The sequence below is a fragment of the Sorex araneus genome, chromosome 7 (assembly GCF_027595985.1).
Source record: "Sorex araneus isolate mSorAra2 chromosome 7, mSorAra2.pri, whole genome shotgun sequence".
In the NCBI taxonomy this organism is placed as follows: Eukaryota; Metazoa; Chordata; class Mammalia; order Eulipotyphla; family Soricidae; genus Sorex; species Sorex araneus.
In genome coordinates this window covers 71760126-71781288 of record NC_073308.1, presented here as the reverse complement: position 1 = coordinate 71781288, position 21163 = coordinate 71760126, and positions in this window count along the sequence as shown.

The window sequence follows — 21163 nt, the reverse complement described above, 5'->3', positions numbered from 1 at the left end:
TTTTCCACATTGTTCGAAATTATTTTCTACAATATATATACACATATATTTTATTCTTAAAATGCTTTATTACTTGTCAGACTTGAATTAAATAAATAATACTAAGTTTCCTGAGACTTCTAGTTTTTGGTTTTGCTTTGTTTTATATCCATACCTGACAGTGCTAAGGCAAGCCCCCTTACCTGCTGCATGATCATTCTATCCCAAGACCACTAAATTATGGTTAATTTAATCTCTATGTCCCAGAAGTATTGTCTTTCAAACTATCAACCCTACATTACAGGTCACTTCTAATGAGCTATTTCTTTCTAAATTGTGAACTACTTAAAATAGGAGATATGCTTTTCATTTAAAGGTTTCATGCCCTTGGGAAATCTCAAAATTAATCATTGCGAATTAAAGTAGAAAATAAAATTATGTTATCAACACCATGGCTATTTTGTTGTTTACAATTTTTAAATTATTTCGGTTAAATATTGACTTTTTCTAATATGAAAAATAGTAGGTCTTCTTAAATACAAGATATTTAATATCAAATGTAAAATGGAAGAATCAATAATCCAAGGAAAGGTACATTCATAGATTTTAGTAGCTGCTACATTCTTGAGTACATTCTTGAAATTGAGTACGTTGCATGCAAGGTCCCCTGTAGCCCACATGTCCCGCCCCCAGTCTGCCAGGATTGATCCCTGAATGCTGAGTCAGGAGTAAATCTTGAGTATCACCAAGTGTGTCCCCCCTCCAAAATACTATGCCAATTTATCTACATATGATGAATTATTCAAAACAGCAGTATCTAGACTGAACATAAAGTGATTTTTAAAGATGTCTCAGACAGAAATCTTACATCACTCCGAATTCTTAAATTCATTATCTCACTTCAGAAATCTTGATTTTTGAGGACAAAATCTAGAAGTATTAGCCGATTTTAGCAGACCCTAGTCTGGTCTCCACTCATTGCTTCAAAATGTTGTGAAGCTTTACCTGTCCTTCGTGCCTTAGGGTCAGCCCCTGCCTTGGACCACTCCTTCCCTGCAGACTGTTCTACGGTTGGAAAGGAATCCTTCTGTTTCCACCTATTCTTTGCCTCCTTCATTTTGATTTTTGTTCTTTTAGTTCCTTTAGTTTGTTCCTCTGCCCCCCTCCCTGGGCGGTGCCCCTTGCCAAGTGCTCTCCTTGCACCGTACTTTTCATACCTAGCACTGAGTGCACATTTAGCTGCCTGCTGGCTTCTCCATTGGACATGAAGCTGGGTGTGTATAACAGGCCACACAGGCATCTTCTTTTTCAGGTACCATACTGATGTTGAATAGGAACTTAGCACAGAGCTATTTTTTAATTAATTAATTCATTTTTAATTAGTGAATCACCCTGAGGATACAGTTACAGATTTTCACATTTTTGTGCTTGTGTTTCCCTCATACAATGTTCGAGAGCCCATCCCTCCACCAGTGTCCATTCTCCACTACCAAGAATCCAGTATCCCTCCTTCCCCCCAATTCCACCCCCCTATCCCACCCCCCTCTGTGGCAGGGTAGTCCCTTTGTTCTCTCTCTCCTTTTGGGTGTTGTGGTTTGCAATAGGGGTATTGAGTGGCCATCATATTCAGTCTCTAGTCTACTTTCAGCACGCATCTCCCATCCCGAGTGGGATCTCCATCCACATTTTACTTGGTGTTCCCTTTTCTATCTGAGCTGCCTTTTCCCCAGCATGTGAGGCCGGCTTCCAAGCCATAGAGTCAACCTCCTGGAACTTATTTCTACTATTCTTGAGTGTTAGTCTCCTACTCTGCTATTTTATATTCCACAGAGAAGTTCAATCTTTCTATGTCTATCTCTCTCTTTCTGACTCATTTCACTGAGCCATTTCTCAATAAACAGTTGATTGAAAAATGAACAACACGCTATGATACTTAATATATAAACAAAGTTCTAAACTAAATAGTACTAATAAGTAGGGAAGGAATAAAATATAGTGTTTACTAAGATAAACAATCTAGAAAGTTAGGTAGATTAATTTTCTGGTGCTAATTATTAAATTGTACTTATAAAAGATTAAATAGTAGAACAGAGATAAGCTGAAGATTAAAGTTATTCACTGGAAGAGATTAGTGCACAGATCTTCCCAAAATGCAGAATAAAAGGGGAAAAACCTTAGTAAGACTATTAAGAGACACTTGTGACATATCCAAAAACTCTTTGTAAATAGACACCTTTTAAGTTAAGAGGAAAAGTAATGGAGTCCATTTATTATAAAAATTGACTGTTGAATGTTTCTAGATAACTGTACATTGTATCTCAATTCCTTTAATTCCATACATGGTATTTTTCCATTGTGATAACTATCCTTTTCATTGTGTCTATTATCTTCCTCAATCTGTTCATTTAGTCTATAAATAATGGCAGGTGTTCCCAAATAGCTGTACATTCTTTCTTTCATCTTTGCAATAAAACGTTGATGATCAGGAGGTCATATTTGAGTAAAGGGTAAAAGCTGTATTTCCTAGACCTCCTTGCCACAGCACTGTCCTCTGAACAATGGAAACCCACAATCAGATCTTGGCAGATCTTTACTTAAAAGAAAAAATGCTTTTCACATCCTCTTCTCCTTCTTTCTTTACCTGGAGCATAAATACAGTGTTGAGACATCCTGGAGTATGACAGGAATTCAGAGTGAAGCTATTCTAGTGTCTGTAGTTACCCTTACTCCAATTCCCCATCTTTCCATCTACTCTGTGTGTGATATAAGTAAACTATGCAGAATGTGAATCATTCAATGGAGATATCTGTGATATATGATATGCAGAGACAATCATATGGTAGAGGGCCATTCTGTTATTACTTATTATTATACAGGACTCAATGTAATTGCTAAGAATATTAAAGGAAAGTAATATTTTCATATACTATACTTAAAATGAAATTTTTAGATAAAGAAAAATGAAAATGAATTATGTAGTAGTAGGTTAAAGTAGAAGATTTAAAATTAAGCATTTCATTCATAGATTTTTTTCATAGTATTAACTATATATAGGTTTGAAGATTATTTTTCCTCACAACACATACAAATATTGCAACAATAAATAGCTTCCATTGGCAAGGTTTACTCTTAAATCTCTAGCTTATGTAACCCTGTAAATTAAAAAAATAATCAGACTGAGTCCTTTCCTTAGTATGGAGACAAAGGCTAGATTGTCATTACCTTTAATGTAAACCCAAAGAGATACTTGACTCCGTGCTCCCATAAGCCCAACTAACTCAAATGCCCAACTTTCCTTTCTCATAATATTTCTTATCTTTTCATTTTTTCTTTATGACTCTATAGACTTTATCACCTACACACATAATACTGTTTGGCACTCTGCAACATTCCACAAGATCCCTTGAGAAATCGCACATATTTCTGAAAGAGAATGCAAGTTATGTGGGTCACAACAATTTATTTCAACATTCAGTAACAGAGTACGTACAACCATGCTTGCTTCATGTATACATGAGCAGCGTCCCCGAAGAACTAAGTCCCACAGAGATTTTCACTGTGGTCAAAAGCTCATCTTTTGAGAGATTAGAGTTTTCTTCCAAATACCAGAATGAAACTACATTTATGGAAGAATACAAACCAAATTATGGAACTTTATCTCAGTAACCTACCCTCCCTAATTTAATCCAAAAGGGTCCAATGCATATTTTTTTATTTTATAGTGAGTGAATTAGAATCAGCTTTCTGAGTACATATATTTCAACACAGTATAATTGAAAGGCCAATTAATTTTTATTTATTTCTTATTTAGTTTAAAACAAAAAAAGTGTTTTAGAAAAGTAATTTTTAAAATGTAGTTAAAAAAAGAAGAGCTATAAAAGTAATTCTAATGTGATGCAATGAAATAATGATTTATTTGTTGGGTTATAAAATCTACATGTAGACACAACTACATATTAAACTTAATTTAATACACATACACACAGTGATAGCATAATGCCATTGTGAGCTTACATATTTCAACAGATATAACATGCAAATTTGTTCTTTTTAATATAGGTGATTTATATAAGAATTAAGTAATAAGTTAAATAATTGTACCTCATTAAATTAATTTAAGTAACATTTATCTATTTTATTCAAATAAGGTTTAAACAGTAAGGTTAATTATAAGTTATCTATGAAGAAGAAAATTAGTAAACTAAAAGATTCAGGTAGCTTATACAAAATTTTAATAAAGCATTAGTTTTGGGTTTTGGAGAACTATTCTCTGCTGTTCAAAAGAAGTATTGAGGGTCAGAGGAATAGTACAGGTGTAAGGCCAGCCCTAATTTGACCCCTGGCACTTTAGGTGGTCCCACAAGCACTGCCTGGAACTATTCCTGAGCACATATCCAGGAGTAAGCCCTGAGCACCACAAGGTGAGGCTCAAACACCTCCTTCCCACTCAGAAAAGAAGGATTGCAAAAAAAAAAAAGAGATCAAGTCAGACTTTCTCAATAGTAATTCAGCTAAAATTGTCTCTCTGCACTGATCGTGAAATTGGACATGCAGATAGCATCCATTAATAGTCAAAACAAGGAATACTTATGGACATATTCAGTCAACTCATGTTCCCATGAAAACTATTCTTGTCTTTAGGAAGACCAGTATTTGACAACTCGCTTTTATAAAGTTCAACTTTGCACGTCCCTTTCTACCTAGAAAGAATGAAGTGCTTCTGAAATTTCTATAGTTCCCATTGTCATTTCTGGCCTTTCAGCCAAGAAATATAATAAAACTGAACCATGAACTATAACATACCCAACCTGCATGCATTTCCCAGTTATCTCTTTGTATGGCAACTATATATTCAGAAGACAGTGAATTCTTTCACCACCATACCAGCTTGTTCCTTTCTGTCTTCTGTGTCCTTTGAAGAAATCACCAGAGTGATGCTTTTTTTTTTTTCAGAGTGATCCTTTAAGTGTGGCATCACAAAGGGCAGAGAGATGGCACAGAGAGAGCATAGTGAGTGGAGCACTGCTTTGCATGTGACTGACCCAGCTTCTATCTCAGCCACCATCGGGAGTGGTTTCCGAGTGTAGGGACAGGAGTCAGGCCTGAGCATTGCCAGATGTGACAAAAAAAATCTCTTCCATTTAGTTTCTATTTCTCTCAGAAATGGCACTGGTACAAAAATGGTACAAAAATCCCTGTACTATCCAAGCGTGTCTGTCTCTGTTTTCTTCTTCATAATCTGTTGTAGCCACTTGGGCATCCACATTTTAACTTATATACAGCAGACATGCATGAGTTTTGTTTTTGCTCAAACTTACAACCCTTCTTGACTCCTCAGAACACAATTCTCATTTTCTTACTAACTTCCGGTCTTCTAGGGAAGCCTTGAATGCCAAAGCTCATCTCTTCATGACACACTCAATCTCTTTTGACTTAATTATCTAGCTCTTTCCCCTTTCCCCTTCTAGCTCTTCTCTTTCACATTTTTTTTTTCTGAAATCCTTGGATCAACAAAAGGAGAGTTGGGCTCTACTTGGAGTCAGTATTACATCCAGAAAATAGAATGGTACCTGTCACACATGAAGACTATAGGTGAAAAGTTAGAAGTGAAGAATATAGGAAGAGGTATCATTCTTTTTTTTTTTTTGAAGCATTTGATAATTAGTTTTCCATTGCTTAGAATGAAGAGATATGTAGCCTCACTGCTCCAAGTACATAACTCTTTTTTTTTCCTTTTTCCTTTTCCCCTTTTTCTTTTTCTCCTCATCTCCCTTCCCGCACCTCATAGTATGGTGGACACCACGCCGCATTTCTCCCCGAAAATGGGAAACAACCGGGAAAGAGGGATATTTCCTTTTCTCGGCTGGCATGGGGCTGTCGCTTAGCTCACAGTCTAGAGAAATGGCTGCTACTTTGATTACCTTCAATATTTCAACAAAAAACTCACTGTTATTGTTTGGAGTTTCCCCCCAAAGTCAGACCTGCTAAAAAGGAACTGTTTCACATTGCTGACAATTAAGAGATGTTAAGTTGAGGTTTTGGATTTCTGTATAAAGTCCAGGGAAAATTCTGCCAGAAATTGCATAGCCCATCTCACAGTCCCAGTGCATTGCTGTAAGAAGCTGCACTGGATGCCAAAATGTGTTAGGCAAAGGTCTCTAGGAATCAAAGTCTTTAGGCGCAGAGGGTCCGGAAGAGTTATCATTCTTAAGTTAAGGAGTAATGAGAGTGTCATCAAGATCCATAGATAATGATGAAAGAGCTTTTCCAACAGGTTTATCTTTTCTTTTCTTTGGATTTTTTGTCTATGCACTGAGCAAGGGCGCCCACAGAGGACGAAGGGTATGGATAGTTGCAGGGGTTAGTGCTGTATTTTCACTTAAGTCTTCATCCAAAATGCATGTGAAAGATAAATAAGGTTAAAATTACAAGGTAAAATGTGAATATGAAAGAAAAATCGGGAAAATCTGGACATTTCTTCTGAAAGAACAGCAACTGTTCACTTAGACTATGACTTGATCACATTTATATTTGGACACTTGATTTAATTTAGATCTAAATATTTTGAGTTTCATTCTAAGTATTTTGAGCTTTTCCTCAATTGTTGAAACTACCTTGACCAGGGCTTTAAACATTTTAATTATGTATGAATAAATAACATTGTAATACTTTTAAGATATGATCAGTGTAAACACTAATTAAAATTATGAAATATTATCTATGTGACTACAAAGTTTTATTTACAGAATATGCATCAAGAATTTTAATTATAAAATTTAATCCTATTCCAAAACTACTCGGAATTGTTGAACCTAAATTGATCTACCACTCTTTTATCTTAACTGAAATTTAACTTAGTTTATTTATATACCCCCCAAAAAAAAGTTAAACAATAATTCATCCACAGCTTTCTTTCATGTCTAACTTTAAATTACAACGTTATTCTAATAAGTTAGTAAGGAAAAAATTTGTGAGGAAAAGCTTAAACTTTTTAAGAATCCAATTCAAATATTCAAAGATCAATAATCTAGATCTTTGTTTTATAATGCTGTAAATACTTACTGGGATATACAAAAGATTAACTTCAGATCAATGAGTCCAATCCACAGTTATAGGGGAAATGAGAGTTTTTGTGCAAGAGAAGAGCACTGTCTGCAGATCTTAAATTAAAGGGTAAACCATGGTCAGTAGTAATGAGATTCTGGTAAGTTGAGAAATGATGTCAAAGTTGTTCAGGCTACAAGATAAGAAGGATGCCAGGAACATTTAAAATTGGGGGAGGGATGCTTTAACCTACATAAAATGCTCAATGCTGAGCTCTTCATCTTGGTAAGGAGAAAAATATCTATGAATTTTAAACAGGCTTGACCATACCATCTTCAGGGCAAAATACTTGTCAGTGTGTGATATGAAACTGGTACAATCAAGCACATTGAAAATTCAGCACTTTTTCTCATAGGAATGGATGTCTTCCTGACAAGTGAACACCAGATTTTATTTTGGCCTGGGGAATTGTTTTGATAGAGAACTTTATTTACTCCAAACAGATCTTATAAACACTAAAAATGAATTAGAACAACAGAAAAAGTTAATTTCAATGCAAAACACACTGCTGATCCTTAGGATATCTTTAGGATATTTTTTAAAACAAAATCATGATTTGCACACCAATCAAATTAGTATACTCCTATGCACCCTGATCCTTAGCACAAAACTTATATTGACACATGAGGCTTAGACAAGACAGCATAAAACTTGAATTCCAGTTGAGCATTGATTTATAGGAATCTTTCAATTTTTATCTGATAACATAAGCATTTAATCTTCAGCAAAACACAGTTTGATGGCCTTATTAAATCGGGGATGAGGGAAGTAGTTTTTGTGCATATGCATATGCATTACCTAATGAACTAACTTCTTTGAGCTGCTGGGTCCACTAAGACATGGACTTCTGCAATCAACCCAGTTGGCCACCTCTGTGCACAGGCTTTTCAATCACAGTTGCTAGCTGGTTGAACGTGTAGATGCAGAACCTACCCCTCTAGAGGCCCGATCAAAAAGATTTTGAGTACTCGAGGATCTAGGATTGTGCAGAGGTCTTAATTCCACAGCCCTGTGAATACCTGTGAATGGCTAAGTTTGTGGGGAGAAAAAGTTTACATGGACTTTTTATTTTACAGTGAGGTTTGTTGTCTGGAGTGATAGCACAGCGGGTAGGGTGTTTGCCTTGTACGCGTCCGACCAGGTTTCATTCCCAGCATTCCATATGGTCCCCCGAGCACTGCTGCTAGGAGTAATTCCTGAGTGCACAACCAAGAGTAACCCCTGTGCATTGCTGGGTGTGACCCAAAAAGCTAAAATAAATAAATAAATACAATGAGGGTTGGTTAAGGACCATCACACCAAGTGCACATTTTGAGAGCTCCACTGTACAGAGTGGCAAATTACTATAAAAAGTTATAAAATTATTACTATCAGGTTCTAAAATATGTTAGGATCTTATATATATACTGAATTGAAGCGTTAATTAGTATCAACATGTGAATCAGAGACTAAAGCTTCCATCAAGTAAAAATTAGCTCAAATTTAAACCATAAAGAATCAAGAGGAACACAAGCCAAAAACAAATGTTTTAAAGAAATACTTTACACGGTGAACAAGGGTAATGTAGCACACTTATGCTTCTATGGCAGTTGGAGTTCTGGTGAAGGGAAGGATGGTATCACCATCTGGGTATATTGTTTCCTTCCTCTGCTCAATTCTTCACGGAGAATCCCACTCAGGATAAAACCTCCAGTGTCTAAGATCTGCTTTGTCTGCCCCAGCTTAAACCGCTGCCTTTTCTCACATGATCACTGCAATCCTGTCAGACCCTCTTCCCTGCAGCGCTCCAAACCCAGCCCTTAAGCAAAGGGCTATTTAACAGTGAACCCTCCAGTGCTCAGATGCGGATCTGTTTAACTCACTTCCTTCATGATGGGTTTAAATGTCATCTTCTGAGGAAAACTTTTCCTTTGAACTCTCTGCCAAAGACCAATTCTACCCTTCCCCATGTTGCTGCTGTGCTTCTCATCTCTCTTACCTATTTTCTTTTCATCCCTAACACTCATCCACATTGGACTTACAATAGGCATACAAAATAGACAGTCTGTCTGCTTTTCAAGTACATGATAGATATTGTCCCAGCACTGCTTGTCAAATACAAGTCACCCATCAAATATTTGTAGAGTAAATAAATATACAAACTGAGAGAAAGTATATTAACTTTTTTGAGATAACTTTGACACTTTTCAAAGAACAGAAACTTTATTATTTAAAAAAAACAAGGCCAGTGTAAAAAAGTAATATCTGCGTAAATTGCTATTGAAAATTATGATGTAAATCAGGCTGTCTGTGTTGAACTCAAATATGCATGGACTTTGTCTTGCGAAGATATTCTCGGAGGGCAAATATATGTAACCAATAAAAGTTAGAAGATATAAATTTCTTTTTAAAAGTTAGGATATACTCCCAGTGTTGTTCAAGGATATTCTTCAGATCGAAGAATGGAACAATTTGGAGCTATTGATAGGTGATTTTTAATCAGAGGAATATGCTGTTCAGAGTGACTGCATAATTCTCTGTAGTTAAGTAGGAAGTCTAAGCAATGATTTATAAAAAAGTCTGCAGTTATGTAGAAAGTCTATTTAGTGATGTTGAAATTGTATAGAGTGATGCAGAAGTTCTCCATAGTGATATGGAAAGCTTATGTAGTGATGCAGAAATGCTATCTCGTGATGCAGAAATTCTATCCATTGAGGACAGATTCTCTATGGTGAGCCAGAAAACCTTCCTTTGAAGACCAAATGCCTCTTCATCTCCCCAGCATAGTTCCACCAGTTCTCATTCAGCCCCTATAAAATGACGTGGTTTCTGGTATAACTTGTTCCCTGTTTCCTTATTCTAGTCTATGAATGAGCAAATCTCACCTTACTTAATCTGGGTAACACATATCAAAAGTAATATTTTATCTTTACAATGTCGATTACTTTTCAACTAAACTTCCCCACCTCTCCTTAACTTTTTTATCGATATTCTTAATTTGGTGTATTATTAATAACGTTAAAGAAGTTTGACTGGGGGTCCCAAGTATAGAACATAGTTTTGTAACAGTGACTCTGTAGAACCTCTACTTTTGGAGAAACACATACAGTAATTGCGATCTTCATGCCAAATACGATCACTAGCCCCTCTAAACCAGTGGAACATATATATTTTTAACCTGGTTGTTTATACTTGTCATAATGAATGAGGAGCTTAGGAACTCACATATGTGTTAGCTAATTTTGACTTAATATCTATTAAAGATATTTATTTAGGACTTGAGGCCACACTGGCAGTGCTCAGGGCTTACTCCTGGTTTTGTGCTCAGGGGTCACACCTGCTGGTACTTAGGGGGAATTAAACCTGGGTCAGCCACATGTAACGAAAAGGGCTTACTTGCTGTACTATCTCAGGGACCCCATTTAAAAAATAACCCCCACCATGTGCATGAACTCCCTTATAAATGCGGTCCATGATCATGTAGCACAGACGCATGTTGCCATGCCTATGTTTGCCTGCATTTCGCTTCTTGGGATATTTCCCACCTTAATGCTGAGGTGTCTCGTGACTCTACCTGCTGTGAACAATCCCGGGCTTGAGCAAGTATCTTAACCTAGCCATCTCCTGGTCTCCATTCACCTCCCTAATAACCTGCTACACTTCAAAATAAGTAACCGAGTCAGTACCACCAACCAGCTCCCACAAGCAAGCGGGTCACGCTGTAGATGGTGGCCGGATGTGAGAAAGCAGCTCAGATTTCAGCCCTTTGGGGCAGTGACTGTTATCAATGCTGACATGCCTTAGTTTTCCATGGTTCCATTAACAAATTATTGCAAACCTGGTGGCCTAAAAATGAGAGAATAATCCTCATGCACAGCTGCAGGGCACCTCGTCCTCGTGCACCCCTCGGTCAGCTGTGGGCCTGCGCCGGATCTTCTTTTGAGGGGGCCAGTGCTTTGCGGCCGTACCTTCTGTGCAAAGGACAGTTTTGGGGTATTTCCTTTCTCCTCTCCGCTACAACCATCTCTGACCCTGGAATATCTAATTATCTGCATAGGACAACTGGATTATAGATTCTGTAATCTAAAGCTCGCTGCGTCCAACCTCAGTCTTGAGCCCAAGAGTGCGCTGATGTTCTGACAATGAAAAGACATTGACCCATTACGAGCAACAGGCTCTGCTCCTTTCTTACTAGATGCCATGGAGTCCTGCCTGTTGGCTACACGAATGAACATGTGTTAGTTATTTTATTCTTTGCTTACCCATGCTCTATAGCTTACCTGCAAAATAACGGGTCTCCGCCCAGTATGTCTGTTGCATCATAAGAATTTTCATCTACGATTTATGTGTGGACTGATTCTTTTCTACCGAGGGATTGTGTGTGTCTTGAAAATAGTTTATATCATCTCAGTGCAATTCTAAATTGGGACCTAATGATTTTTTGTTTGGTTCAGTTTGAGGGCTCCAGCTGGCTGTACTCAAGGCTCCTGGCTCCGAGATCAGGAAGCACCTCAGGACTCTGAGGGGATGCTGTGTGGTAGTGGGGATCCTGGCTGGGTTCGGGGGACCCAGACTGGGTGATGGAGGGCCAACCTGGGTCACCATCCTGCAGGGAACTGCTTCACCTGCTGCCCTCTGTCTCAGACTCTGAGATCTTAAGCTTCTTAAGTCAACATCACAAGTAAGTAGTTCTGTTGGTAAGCGCCATGTTTTTTTTTACCCTCTCTGTACAGAGGGTTATAAAGAAAAAAAGAGACAACAAAAACCAAAACTCTTCTGAGGATCTGGTAAAAACACTTGCTTTGAATGGGAGCTCTGCCTTCAGCTGGGTGCATATGTGACTTATTCATTTTTGCGCATGCTCTCCTGTACAGAGCACTGTCTACCTGAGTTTGCATGTGTAATGGCTTTCATAATTTCATAGAATAAAAACTCTAGGTATTTGGAGATGGTGCGGGAAGAGCACTCCCTTCCCGGGGGAGCAGCCCTGAGTCCTGGCCTGGCCCCGCGCTCCCTTCATTACCATCCCAGGCTCCCCTGGCAGGGACGAGCCTGTCAGCTCTGACAGCTTGGGCCCTTTCTAACAGCACTCCCTGTCACCCTTTCTCCCTGGCCCTTCATCTTTCCCCGCTGCTTCTTTGTTTAAACTGTTTCTTTTATGCCTCATCTTTCATTTGCTTAAAAAAAAAAAATCTCATGAAAATCAAACTAAAGGGGAAGGTAAACAGCCATACTGGATGTTTGGTAACTTCTCGGGACACAGCTGAGGTAGGGGAAGGAAACTTCCAGGAGCCTTCCCCAGCTGCACCAATCCGCTCGTCTTTATGGTGTCCTTCATATTTCATTCATTCTGTTGACTTTGGTGATCACAGAACAAATTCAAGGGCCGTGTTATCTCAGTTCATGTTCCATGTTAATCTTTCCAAACAAGGATCTTGAGAGGCTTTTAGAGAACTCATCAAATAGAAACTTTAATATAAAATTATAAGTGTGTTTAAAGTTTTTTTTTCTTCTTATTTCACAGGGTATATTGTATCATTTAATCAGAATTTGGGTCTTAAATACATCTTTGAGGGGGGCTGGAGCGATAGCACAGCGGGTAGGGCATTTGCCTTGCACGCGGCCGACCCGGGTTCGATTCCCAGCATCCCATATGGTCCCCTGAGCAGCGCCAGGGGTAATTCCTGAGTGCAGAGCCAGGAGTAACCCCTGTGCATTGCCAGGTGTGACCTAAAAAGCAAAAAAAAAAAAAAAAATCTTTGAGGGTGGGAAACAGGAAACTCTGTCCAGGAAGAGGTGCCACTGTTTCCAACTAGAGATGAACTCTTTTTTTAAATTATTTTTAATGAATCACCATGAGATACAGTCACAGATTTACAAACTTTAGAGATTACGTTCCATTCGTAAAATTATCTAGTACCTATCCCTCCAGCAATGCCCATTCTCCACCACCAATGTACCAAGCATCCCTCTATCCCATCTCCCCACTCCCCGCCTCTGTGGCAGGCACATTCTCTTTTACTCTCTCTCTCCTTTGGGCATTATGGTTTGCAATACAGGTACTAAGTGGCCATCATGTTCAGTCCACAGTCTAATTTCAGCACATAGAGAGATGAACTCTTGAGAATGAGGAATCGGAGATAGATTTTAGAGGACATTTTTATGCAAAAACTTCTCTTAGAAGGAAAAAAGAAACACAGAGGTGGAATAGCATTTGATATTTTGATATACAATTGTATAGAGAAATGAATAAATCTGGGCATTTGATTCTCATGTGTCTTTTTTGCTATGTCTTTTGCTCTTTGTCTTTGTGTATTTTTGGCTCTGCAAAATAATTCCTGTTTAAATAAAATAATTAATTGCACAACTAAAATAATTTGTTTATGTTTGTTAGCAGCTGTATCAGATTGAGATTTGATGTGGAGCTGAAAAAGTCTAATTAAGAGATTATGATGTGGGAATGCTAAGTCACATCATTAAAGGATTATGGGACCCGCATCAAGTTCCCAGGTTTGAGTTCACTCCTCATTGCTGCTCAGTGAGGATGGGGAAAATAGAGAATGAGGAAGTTGTCTGTGTGTCACTGGTAATATCCTCTAGTTGTTGTCAGGAATTGGTGAACTGGTCTGTCTTCTTTACTACCTCATTAGTAGAAGGGGTTTTCTTTCTTATGTCATTAGTAAAAAGGTCTTCTTTCTTGTTTTTAAGCGATAGCACGGCCCACAGCGGGTAGGGCACTTGCCTTGCATGCGGCCCTACCCGGGTTTGATTCCACTGTCCCTCTCAGAAAGCCCAGAGTATCCTACCCAGACGGCAGAGCCTGGCAAGCTACCCATGGCGTATTGGATATGCCAAAAACAGTAACAACAAGTCTGACAATGGAGACGTTACTGGTGCCCGCTTGAGCAAATTCATGAATGACATTGGTCATGACAGGGCTACAGTGCAGTGCTACTCAGTATGCATCAGAGCATTTGTATAGCACAGAAGGCACTTTCCTTTGCATGCACTGCCTTGAGAAAAATCCCCACAAATACAAATAGCTCCCCATACACACACACACACACACACACACACACACACACACACACACACACATACCACCAGGATAATCCCTGAGCACAGAGCTAAACTATTCACAAATTGGTCATACATTTACTTGGTTAAGACTGAAAGTTTACATAGTTTATTAGAAACTCATTAAATATTCATGATGGGTTTTTTTGTTAGTGAGAATATAATAAATGGTAATTTTAGTTTAGCGTTGGGTGTTTTGGGGGCAGGGGGGTGTGAAAATATCTGGTTGTGATCCGGACTCACTCCTTTTTCAGTGTTCAGCTATCACTCCTGATCAGCCTTTAGGACCCTATATATAGTGCGGGTAACCTAGATGTAGGGCAAGTCCTGTATCCTCTGTAGTATCTCATGGTTCCCTAACTTGTGAGTTTCATTCATGCAACACAAGTATTCACCATAAGTTTGATATCATACAATGGTGGCAATAGTGATTTTTGAGTGGAAATAAACATCATTTGTTTTGCAGAATAGACACAGTTGGTAAACAGATATACATATATAGGTGGCATGAAAATTTGATAAGAGTATATGAAATAGGTTTTAAATGGCAGCAGTGAAAACAATAACGAACAAGCATTGAGAACAGCTCATGGAGCAGAAAGCAAAGAAGAAGAAATGGCACATATTTAGAAATGGGCATATGAAAGGCACAGTGCTGAATATTCAACACAGAAAAAATGTTTCACTGGTGAATGAAAATGCAGGTGTGGAGGCTAGATGCTATCCCAGGGTTTTCTCCTTGCTAGACAACTTGGGAAAAGAAATGGATCGGCACCCTCTGACCGCAGGAGTGCAGAGTAATTCCCTTAAAGCAGTTGGTCAAGCTCCTTGCTGTCCTGTGCAAAAAAAATCTTATGATTTTCTAAACTTTGAGTATGGGGCTTTTACTATAGTCAATGGTCTGAGTGCATGTCAGTGAGAAATTTGGGTTTCACTCTGTGTATATTGGGACTCAGTAACTTGATGTCACTTAAAAAATTGCTGATTCATGCCATGATCCCAGCGCCACAGAAACCAATTTTGGAATGCAGAGGCTGCTGGCAGAAATACCTCTGGACTTAATACCAGAATTCCAAATCTGGGCAGCCACTTTCGCGACTGTGCAACATCATATGCTCTTTGCTACCAACAATAGAAAACACACAATCTAATGATGCCATTCTGACAGGTCTGACTGTTGGGGGAAAAACTCTAAATAATGATAGTGAGTTTCCTGTCGAAAATTGGATGTAATCAAAGTAAGGAAAGAGTAAAGTGAGGGCTGGAGAGATAGCACAGCGGGTAGGGCGTTTGCCTTGCACGCGGCCGACCCAGGTTCAAATCCCAGCATCCCATATGGTCCCCTGAGCAGCGCCAGGGGTAATTCCTGAGTGCAGAGCCAGGAGTAACCCCTGTGCATCGCCAGGTGTGACCCAAAAAGAAAAAAAAAAAAGAGTAAAGTGAAAATCGTCTGCCACACGGGCAGAGGGGGAGTGGGAGGGGGGTATGCTGGGGTTATTAGTGGTGGAACATGTACACTGGTGAAGGGATGGGTGTTTGAGCATAGTATGACTGAGACTCAATCCTAAAAGCCCTGTAATTGTTCTCATGGTAACTCAATTTGCAGATAAATTTAAAAAAATTGCTGATTCAATTCAAAAAATAAATTTTAACCACTGCTGTGTGTAATAAACTACTTTATTGTTTGAACCAGATGTACTCTGTCTTCTACCAGTATTCATGACTCTGGCACTGACTAACTGGTTTACTTGCATGCAGGGAAAATTTTCAGGACTTTATTTTTAACAAGCGTAGGACTTTAATTGGATGAACTTGTTTTCAAATTGCCTATAGCACAGACAATTAAGATGAATTTCTTTCCATGTTTGGTAATTATTTCATCAGTATAAATCCTATACATGATCTTGTTTTCCTCTATCTTATGCTTTAGGGGAATTGGTGGTTGGATCTCTGATTTGTATCACAAATCAATATTTTATATATTTTAGTATTCTCATATTTAAAAGAATGATTTTAACCAATCTATAGGTTCTAACATGGTTTCTCTACCTTGCTTAAAACTAGTGAAATTATTTGAATATTGTTTTATAATACATTATACAGATATAACCTCATACTTTTAGATATTTGAAATGAATATATTGATTGGTTTTTCCAACTCATTATCTATTTTATCAGTTAAATGATTGTTCCAGTAAGCTGAAATAATGACTTGAACTGTCTAATGATAATTGCTCTTATATATAATTCAAATTTTTCACTAAGAACAGAACCAGTTTTCCATCCCTTCTACCCTAGGGAGAATTCAGTTTCAAACTCGCTGTCATATCAGCTATCTCTAGCTGCCTAATTGATAGTCACCAAACTTAGATTTCTATGTCAAAAAAATATTGGTTTATTGCCACCAGATTTTCTGCTGCAATGATCCTGCTTGTCTATACTTGTGTCAAATTCTGTAATAGTTATTCCCATGACAGGGTTTATAGGGGCTTTTCTATTAAGTTGAATTCAGAAGTCAAGTTTCCCCAAAGGATTACTGAATGCCAAGCTGACAAAATACCAGAGAGATTTTACTTCTTCTTCTGTTTTCTATGTTTTCTTCCTTTCACTTTTACTCTGTTGCTTCTTTGTAGAGCTCAAGAGAAAAAGGGGAAGTAAATTAAAATTAATGTGCAATTTATAGCTGCATAAGCTTATTTTAAATTAATAAATGATAAGATTAAGTCAGGAAATTCTAAATAAAAATATGGAGAGGGAATATCAGGTGAATATTATATTTCCATCACTATTTCTTTTTCTATTTTGTAATTTTGATATGGAATATTTTAACAGTTGTTTTAATATAAAACATAACATTAAAATCTCTCCTTTTATATCAACATAATTGTCAGATGAAAATTGAGCATCACACGTCCTGATAGTTTCTAGAATGTTGTGAGTACATTATTTTCAGTGACACTCTTTCAATCAAATCAGTCCTAACTTGGGTTCCTTCTTTCCTTAGACAGCCATCTTTGGCCTTTCAATAACAGTAAGGGCTGAATTTTTCCACTCAACTTTTGCTACCTTGCATCTTCTGTTTCTAATTGTTTCCTGACCCTTTCCAACTGGTCCATAGGTCCATCCAATGTTTTTTATAACTCATTCTTTACACAGTTATTGTAGGTGTAATATTTGGTGCCATAATACATGCACATCTAACCAGGGGCTACCCAATTTTGCTTAACGGTGGGAGACGTTTAGTCTAAACACCAAAGGAGTATCTTTAAGTGGATACGAAGCACAGTTTTATTGCAGAGTGCACCACATGTGTCCTCTAAGCACCAGTGCAGGCTTTCTCCGAGCACAAGGATAGGAGTAGCACCAGAGCACCACTGGTTGTAGTCTCAAAAATAAATAAATAAATAAATAAATACATTTTCTTTTCACACTGGGAGCCTGGGCTTGTTGTTTAGGAAGAGTAATAGGGGATACGAAAACTCATATGTCAATCTTGAAAAGCTGGGTTTGGGGAATAGACATAAAAGATTGAAGTGGGTGTTTCCAATGAAGCATTTTCATGGAAAATGAATCACAAATATTTTTAGGGAATAACAAAAACATGCCAGTTGTGCAGATTCCAGAGTAGTAATTTTCAAAACTTTTAAAACTGATGCTACCAAGCAGTGATTTTTATAGCAGAATATAAACCCAGGTTTATGAAAATACAAGCCACACATCAGAAAGCACTAGTTAAACTCTGGCATGCTTGCTTTTTACCGTCTATGCCTTCAAGTCTAGTTATTAGGCAACCAGCTAAGTTGAGCTCACTGATGACAGTGGACATGGTCAGTCTGGATGGCGGGGGCACCTCTTTGGATGACAGTAAGGGGTGGGTAAGCTGTGATGCTTCATCATTAACAGAAATCGCACAATGCTACTAAGGGAAACGGGGCAAAAATGGAAACACAGTGGTGGAGGGAAACAATAACAAAAGTAAATAAACTTGACGTGAAACTGAAAATCGCTCTTCTCTCTCACAGTTTGTCAGAGGAAGGTCCGTATGGCTCTGCATTGACAGGAGTCTAGGAGAACACCTAGATGTTTAATAAATGCGCCAATTAAACTGCGATTGTGTGACATCTAATTAATGTTTTCAAATCTCATTCTGCCCCATTATGAGGCTCCTATTTGGAATAAACAACTAATTTGGGATGATTTTTGTCCTTAGCTGCTACTTTAGTAGAACAGCTAACAATTAGTGAAGACCTGGGCAGGAACAAGTGCAAAGGATATGAAAGAAAAACAAATTCCAAAAAGGAAACGTTCACAACTCACAACCTGAACAAATGCCATGTTCAAAAACTAACACCTTGTTACATTATCTTTCAAGGGAAGATTATTGGCATTTTCTTAATGGTATCCATTAACTTTTTTTGCTCTTTCAAATGGTTTTAGATTGCAAATAATATTTTTCTCTTGACTACTGGGTAGGTATTACCACCAAACTTTCCTCCCTAGAATTTAATGATCATCCTCTGGTTTGCATATAAAATTAGTGAGACACAAATGAATTAGTCAATGTAAGTAATTTAGATTATTCAAAGCATTGCTAGTAAACATCAGCTGTCTTTAAAATATGTAGATAAAAAGAGAGTTTTTTAAAAGTCATAGGAGGAAGTCTGAGTCTGTGATCTTACTGCTACATTTTCTAGCCATGTAACCTCCCCCAAGGCATTTTGACTTCTTGTTTCTTGATATCACGATCCATAAAGGAAGGCTAATAGAAACTGCCTTGCTTGCCTTGCACTCATTTGATAAAAATTCAAGGACCTTTTGCAATGCTTTTAATTTTATCTTATCTGAGTGGAGAGTTAAGAGATACAAAACCACTTTTTCAAGTCTCATGGGGCAAAGATAAAATGCGACCCTTTAGGGAAATGATTGGGGATACCTGCTGGAAAGCAAAGCAGTTAACTGGGTTTATTAACAGATTCTGTTCAATTATATCTCCCCGATAACTGATCTCAGCCTTTCCATCACCTCCTTCCTGCCTCCTTATAAGCAATAATGCATTGACTGGGTGGAATTATGTTTCTCTGCCTCATGGAATTTTGGATAGAAATTTTATTTCCTGTTAGTAATGCTTTCATACTCTTACACAATCCATATTTCAAAGAAAGGTAATTGACAGATTCATTGTTATATGCAACAATGTCATATTTCAATGTAAGGAAATTGAAGGCCCATGTCATGCATGGGCTTTGTAGTGATTTTTCACATTAGTCTCATCTTAAGATGAACAATTTTATTCAAAGATGAACTCAGCTACCTATTAACTCAATGTTGTGTGTTATTTTATATTTATGTTCCTAAGAACTATTTACAAAATTGGCATTTTCTTGCATTAATTAAAAAAATATATTGTAAATTACCTGGGACCATATTTTCAGTCTATTGGTAAATTACATTTAAGTTTCAGTTAAAATACATTCTATATGAGGTGGAAATAGAAATTTCACTCACAAATTAAGAAATGATATGATTTTATTGCCATTAAGACTATTGTTTCATTATATTTTTCCATTTAAAAAAAACTATTTTAGAACATTTTTTTTTTCTTTTTGGGTCACACCCAGTGATGCTCAGGGGTTACTCCTGGCTTTGCACTCAGGAATTGCTCCTGGCAGTGCTTGGGGGACCATATGGGATGCCGGGGATCGAACCTGGGTTGGCCACGTGCAAGGCAAATGCCCTACCCGCTGTGCTATCGCTTGGGCCCCCAGAACAATTTTAGACTAACCATTAAAGGCACTCCAGACTCATTCACTTAGAAGCAAATTGCAGGATTTAATCTTTTTTTTCATGTCCGAATAGTATTCCATTGTGTGTATATACCATTGTTCCTTTATCCACTTTTGTTTTCTTGGACACTTGTTTGTGTTTGGAATTTAACTGCTGTGAATAGTGTTGAAATGAAAACAGTGGTGCTGGTATCTTTTTTTAATAGAACTTTGGGGTCTAATGCACTCAGCTTTTAAGCAAACCTGTGCTTTTGTAATCTTTTTTTTACAGCACTTCTCCTTTGGCTACTTAATATTCCAGAAAACAATGACACATTCAGTTTGATTCACTGAAAGTGAAAAATTGAACTTGAGTTTTGACTGAGTTGTCAGTAAAACTTAGGGAAGAGAAATTTGTGTATTTCTCTTTGTACACAAAGAGAAATTTGTGTATTTTATGTTTAACATTGGGCCTTTCTGCCTTTACATTTTCCATGAGGCTGAGAGCTGAGTCTGAGAGCTTATATACTTAGTGAACTTTTGACTATGGATTTTCCTTCTCTCTACTGTCTTGGTGTGGGTATAAATGATTTGATAGAAAGTTTGGAAATGGAATATCAAGAACAGAACTACTGTAACACCATGATATGGTGACCTTGTCTACCCCTTACTTTTTATCTTCTGTAACATATATAATACATGCCACATTTTTGCATTAATAAATTATTATGGAAATAGTATTTTTTCTTTTCAAAAACCCTAAACCTTTCCCTTTTATGAAATTAATTACCTGTACCTACCTTTAACTATCAGTCTTTTATTTAAGATCTAATGAGATACTTTCTTCTCAGAGATCAAAATCTTTCATGCTATAAATCTGAGGTCCCTTCATCAGAAAGGTGCTCAGTTCAAATGAACAAAGTCACCATCGACATATAAGGGCTGTGGAGAAAGGAGAAAAGGAACAAAATGAATCTTATAAAAGAGAGACTACTTATATCTTTTCTAAAATTTCACTTCTTTGCAAAATTTAATCTCCAGAAAAATGATTTATGACTCATTAAATGACCCTATAGTACAATGATTTGTAGTTAATATTTAGTACTTTACTACACAAGTAAAATATATTTTTGTCCAAACATCTAAATTGACATTACTATCTGAAATTGCCAAAGCAATTTGACATTTTTGGCTTGTCTTTTTTTTTTTCAGTTATATTTTTAGCTAATATTTTTGCATCATATTTTTAGCTAAAATTCCTT